Source organism: Crocodylus porosus, unplaced genomic scaffold (genome assembly GCF_001723895.1).
Source record: "Crocodylus porosus isolate Cpor-Errol unplaced genomic scaffold, CroPor_comp1, whole genome shotgun sequence".
NCBI classification, from domain to species: Eukaryota; Metazoa; Chordata; order Crocodylia; family Crocodylidae; genus Crocodylus; species Crocodylus porosus.
Genome location: NW_017728897.1, coordinates 26656 through 33102, shown reverse-complemented (window position 1 = coordinate 33102; position 6447 = coordinate 26656).

Here is a 6447-nt window from a genome sequence, read left to right as displayed (position 1 = left end):
CTGCACCCTGTGGCCTGTCTGCCTCTGCCCCGAGCTGTGGCGGAAAGAATCAAGGCTGTTTCCAGCCCCTGAGCGCACCCAGATCAGCCCGGGGGGTGAATAAAAAATTGGAGTGATAAGGAAAGGAACACACCTCCCAGCACACGCATGCACGCACACGGATACATGCAGGCATGTACACAGACGTTAAGAGAGGGAAGTAGGGCTGGAAGGGGTCTCCAGAGGTTATCTAGTCCAACCCTGACTTGCATACATACATGCGCATGCACATGGATAGACACATGGACATGCATGCATAGCCATGTACATGCACAGATGTGCATACCGCTATGCACATACACACATGCAGACCCGTGCACACAAGCACATACAGGCATGCATGTGCACACGTGCTTGTATACACACAGACGTGCGCACATGCAGCTGTGGGCTCACATGCACACACTTGCAGAGACACGCTCAGACTTGAGCACACAGACATGTGCACACAAGACGTATGCACACCCTGCACAGGCGTGCAAGCATATGCCCACAAACACACAGACGTGCACACTTGCAAGGAAGGGGGAGTAGGAGTATGCACTTCCCTTCCCCACGCATGTGCGTGCACACACTTCTCCCCATCCCAGCCTGACCTCAGCAGAAGCTGGGGTCCTGGGAGGGGCCTGCTACCCCCAGTTGGCCCCCCCACCCTGTCCCGCCTGTTTCCAAGCGCCGCGGCTGCGGCCCCAGTTGGTGTTGGTGTACCTGGGTGTCCTTGCTCTCCATTAAAGGATTTCTTTTGATCATGGGCCCTGTGTTGCCCACCAGGGGTTTGGCTCTGGGGTAGAAGGGGTTAATGCCAGCCAGAGGAGGGGAGGGGTATGGGACTGGCAGGGTGGCATTTATGTGTTGGGGTACACAGCTGTGCCCCTATCTGTCACGTGTATGTGTGTCCCAGACGCCTGGATTCTTCATGTGTGCGTCTTGTGTGTGTCTCCATATTGGGGTATGTAGGGGTACACAGCTGTGCCTCCATCCATCACGTGTGTATCCTGCATGCCTGGGCTGTATGCGTTTGTGTCCATGTTGAGATGGGGAGGGGTACACACCTGTTGCCCCATCTGTCACACATTTGTGTGTGTGTGTGTCTCACCTAATTGCCAGGATTCTTTGTATGTTGGAAGACTGTATAGTTACATATCTGTGCCTGCCAGCCCTTTTGTGTGTGTGTGCCCCCAGTGGGATGCGGAGGGGTACACAACTGCCCTATCCATCGTGCATGCATGAATGCATACCAGTGTTGTGCGTATGCCTGTGTTTGGAGGGGGAATGGTTGCTCTTTTTATGCCCCATCCCTCACTAGTGTGTTTGTGTGCATGTCTGTGCATGTGTGGCTGCGTGTAAGTGTGCATAGGCATGGCCGTGTGTGTGTGCACCTGTGTTGGGAGGGGGTGCAGTTTACTCCCCTTATTCCCTCTCCCTCACTAGTATGTGTGTGTGTCTGTGTGCACGCATGGCTGCATGTATGTGTGTGTGCACAAAGGCATGTGTGTGTATGTGTGCGCATGTCTGCATGCTTGTGTTCCAGTGATGGGGTAAGTCCAGGGGCATTGTGGGGTGGTAACAGGCCTGCCCCCCGGCCCCCATATGACTGGTGGGGAGGGGGGATGCCTAGCATCTCATCAGTCCCTAGCTCCCAGAGTCCCAGGGTCATACAAGAAGCTTGGGCATGAGGACCATGCCCCCTTCTCTCTCATTCTCCTTCCAGACATGGATACCCACACCACCCTCAGTTTTTATGGCACCTAGTGCCCAGATGTTCCACAGACCTCTGTTGCCCTAGCAACTGGTACCCACACTACCCTCAGTTGCTGACAGCTGGTACTCACACCAGCTTTGGTTGCCATGGCCCCTGATGTCCACACCTCTCAGGAGTGGCTCTGCGCAAGGGAGCACTCAGTCCCAGGGAGACCTTGACAGGCTCCATGGCCATGGCCTTGACCATCCCAGCTTCCCCCTGTGCCAGGAAAGGAGTCCAGATCACCAGGCACCCCCTTCCCATCTGTATCTGGGGCCCATATTGTCTCCATCATGGGCTCCTGGTGGCCCTGGGGGTTTGGAAGTGATTCTAAGGACCCCGGAGTCCTGCAGGGAGGTGTGAGGCCCCCTGGGCAGGTGCAGCTGCTCTCCCTCCCCCCCGGGGCTGTGGGGCGGACACTCAGGGTCAGCCAATGGCAGCAGCTTCGCAGGCAGGCAGGGGGCTGGGGCTGCGCCAGCCATAGTCTGGCTCCCAGGTGAGACTAAACGCAGATGCCAGATGCACTTGGCCCAGAGAGAGGCCAGGGCACGCATGCGCGTGGAAGGATGCATCCCAGAACACACAAGTGCACATGGAGAGACAGCCAGAGTGCACACTTGCACACAGAGATACAGCCCAGAACACACAAGTGTACACGGACAAATAGCCAGACCACATGTTTACACCAAGAGGGACACAGCCCAGAACATGAGCACATGAGGCAATAGCCAGAACGTATGCTGGCCCATGGAGGGATACAGCCCAGAACATATCCATGAACATGGAGAAATAGCCAGAGTGCACATGTGCACACAGAGAGACAGCTTGCTTGCATGTGAAAGGATACAGGCCAGAACACGAATGTGCACACAGAAAGGCAGCCAGAACACGCACTTGCACATGGAGGGATATAGCCCAGAACATGCATACGCATGCAGACAGCCTGGAGCACAACCAGAAGCAGCCTGGAGCACGTCTGCACATGCAGATGGCTCAGGGTACACCCATGCACATGCCCACACATGGGAGCACATGCATGGCAATGCAAGCCCAACCTACTAGCATCTGCGCTCTTTCCCCAGGGCTGCTCTTGAGCCATGTCCTGGAGCTGTCTCAGCCAAGGGGCTTGGCACCTGCACCTACCCAGGGTAGAGGGGGGTCTCCTGCCTGTCCCCACTATCCAGGACCTCCAGCATGGGCAGGACCTCCCCTGTTGCAGCTGGGAGTGGGGGATGGAGACTGATGGCTTCACACCTGGCCCCAGCACTAGGGGGGGTGTAAGGCAGGTGGGAATCAGCAGCCTGTCCTTGCAAGAATGCCGCAGGCCACGACCAGCTCAGCCCGTGGGCACTACATGTCCCATAAACTAAAGCACCTTCCCCTGCCCCCCCAGCCCACACTTGGCCCGGAAGCTACCGGGATAGTCCCCCCACCCCAAACTTTCCCCAGGTTTCTCCTTGGGGATTGCTGGTTCCCCTGAGATCTCTGTCCCTGTATTTCAGCACAGCTCCACAACTCTCTGCCGGCTCCAGGCTTCCAGCCTGCAGCCAGATGCCCTCAGCCTTTGCAAAACCTGATCTCTGCCTGTTGGGATTCACATCCTGCCCAAGCTTCTCTCTCCAGCACTCTTGCTCCCAACCCGCCCCCCTGGCTCCCACAACACTAGGCTTGATGTATTGCATTGTAGGTCCTAGCCCCCCCACCCACTCTGTGATACAGCCTGGTCCCCCGCAGCCTGATTTCCACAGCAGGCAAGGGCAGCTGGGTGCTGTGACTCATTGCCTGGGGAGGAGCAAAGCTTTCTGGGCATGGCTGGGTTCCCTCCCTGGTCACCGCCCAGAGATACAGGTCTGCGGTGGTGCTTTTTTGAAACTCTGGGCAATCTGGAGGCAGCTTTCTGCATCCAGCCACTTGCAAAGACTTCAGCCCCCGTGCCCCACCTCTGGGGGATGGCGGTCATTAATAAGGCAGCGTGATTAAACCAGCCCGCCTAACACAGACGAATCGGGGTTGCCACAGCTCCCCTGCCGCCACCCGCCAGCAGCCTGATTTAGACATAACAGTGTGTGGGCAGGCTTCTGCTCCATCCCCAAACACAGGAGCTGACTCAGATTCCAGAGGTGAAGAAACCAAAGCTGGTGAGGAGAAGTGGAAAAAGCCAGGTCGCTTTGCAGAGATCCCAGCAGCAGTGGCAGGGGAGGCTGTGGATGGGGGAAAGAGGCACCTCAGATGGCTCCAGGTAGCAAAGACTGATGAAGAAGGGCTGTGGGAAGGCCGGGAAGCGTCCATTTTGGACCAGGGCCAGGGGATCAGCTCTCTTGGGAATGTCTGGGCATTGCAGGTCTGGCAGCAGGGGAGCCTGTAACCCCTCTGGCTGCCTCTTGGCAGATCACTGAGAGGCCCTGTCTGTGCCCCTGCTGATGTGGATTTACACTGGGCTGAAACTGGGCAGGAGGGGAAGGTACAATCACCAGGGAGTAGGGATCTGATGCAGGGGGAACCTCTGGATTTGGCCTCCACCCTGATGGCCTGTGGCTGGACTAGGTGACCTTGTGAGGCCCCTTCAGCCCTGCTTTCTTCTTGTTCCTATGACCCCTGCTTTCAGTGACCAGGTGCATCGGGGGATTTGCACTCAGGGGGATGTGAACACCAGGCCAGGCATGAGGCACAGGACACGCAGAGCCCAGGGCTGGAAAGGGATCTCTGGGGTGATTGAGGAAACACCTGCTCAGGTGTATCCAAGGATCACGTCTGCCTTTCTCATAGCTGCATCATAGCAGTGGCTAGCAACCTGGCTGAGATCAAGCACGCCACATCTTTCTCTTACTCCATCTGAGTGAAGCAGAAATGCCTGTGGTTCATCTCCACCTGTGTGATATTCCGATCCTCCTCCCAGTGGGCCCTGCCTCCTGGCTGTGTCTTCAGCAGTATTTAGTAGCACACAAGCAAGATCATCCATAAATATATATGATGAGATCCACCCCCAAGACTGATCCTTGAGTAATTCCAGCCCGGATCTCCCATCCCCCAGGGACTTCTTTCAGCAGACTGTTTTTGTCTCCCCTTTCACTACTGCTGCACCTTGTCTGCCTTGCAGTTCACGTGCTAGCCACCCTTTTTTCCAGTTGATCGAGTCACTCCCTCACCAGCTGTGGCACTGTGTCAAATGGATTGTAGATAGATTAGATCTGCCATGGCTAGAAAATCAGCCATGTCAAACCCAGTGAGCCGGTTAGCTTGGCTCAAGACGCCTTGGCTAAAACCATGTGGATTTTGTTCTCCACATTCCTCTGTGTCTTTAAATCGCTCCAAGCAGCCCCTGGCAGGCTGGGCTTCTGCCAGCTTGCAAGGGAAAAGCCATGATGTCCCATGTTTTTCTCCTTTAAAGGAAAATCCATTTTTAAAACTTGTTTGCGGCCCTTCCATATGTTCTTGTGACCCATTTTTGGGTTGTGACCCACGGGTTGAGAAACCCTGGTCTAAACTCTGTGTAAGCCTGTTGCCAACCCTGACACAACACAGACCTGCCACCCAAACCTGCCACAGGGAAAGCAGGGGAACCAGTTCTATGAAACACTGTTGAGATATGCTCAAGAGATCCTTTCTGAATGATCCTTTGGAAAGTGCATGAAGATCTAAAAGTTGCAAAGAGCTATGACGGAGCACAAGTACAAAAAGCACCAGTACCCCCATTCTACAGATGAGAAAACTAGCTTAGGTACATGCTTGAGAGTTTCCAGATGGCAGCTCTTAGCAGCATGGGGAATCAGGGGTTGGGAAATGAATGCCAGCAGGGTTAAATCAGAAGTGGGGAGGTTTGGGGACAGACAGCTCCTATTTTTTTTACATGGCGAATAGGCAGATGAAACAACCAATGGGCCTTTCCAGTGTAATGAACGCTGGTTTCAAGTGAGATGTAGTGGGTAAGGAACAGTTGCTTCTGCTGATATTATAACCAAAAAATGTGAAGCGAGGAAGCTAGATCTGCCCTAGCTTTGCTGGAGGGCTTGTGGGCAGGCTTCTGAGATGGGAAGGAACATGTTTTTCTCTGCCCATCACCGAAGGGAAAAGGATGCTGGATTTTTTAGCAGAGAGTTTTTCTCCCCACTGTTGTCTGGGCATTGGAGCTGAATGCAAGATGGTGATTTCGAAGCACAGAGGCATGCTGCTAAGGTGGCCCAGGGGAAGGAAATCTCCCTGCACGATTTTCCTGCATGAGGGTACCCCTGTTGCAAGCAAAACAGGGTGGAGCAGAGCAGGCCTGTGCGAGTGTCCAGCCTGGAAAGGAAATGCATCTAATATGGGGATGTGGGATGGCACGTGGGGTGGGGTGAAGACGCCAGTGAGCTGGCCTGGGCTCCTGGCTCCCTGCTCCCCAGGGCCTGCTGGGCCCTGGGGAAGGCCACAACCGCCCCTGAACAAGGGCAAGGGAGCAAACAGGACGGTGCTGGGGCGTCTTTGGGTGCTAGACGCAGCACCCGGACTCCGGGCTTCTCCCCGGGTGGGGGCCCTGCCCTGCCCTGCCCTGCCTGTCCAATGTGTGGGGGTGGCAGGCGGAGACATGAGGGCACTGAGGCATCCTCCGGTAGCGCCTGCCCCACTTCCAGGGGAAGCCCTGCCAGCTGGGCTCAGCCGATATGAAGGCCCCTGGCGCCATACTGCAGCCC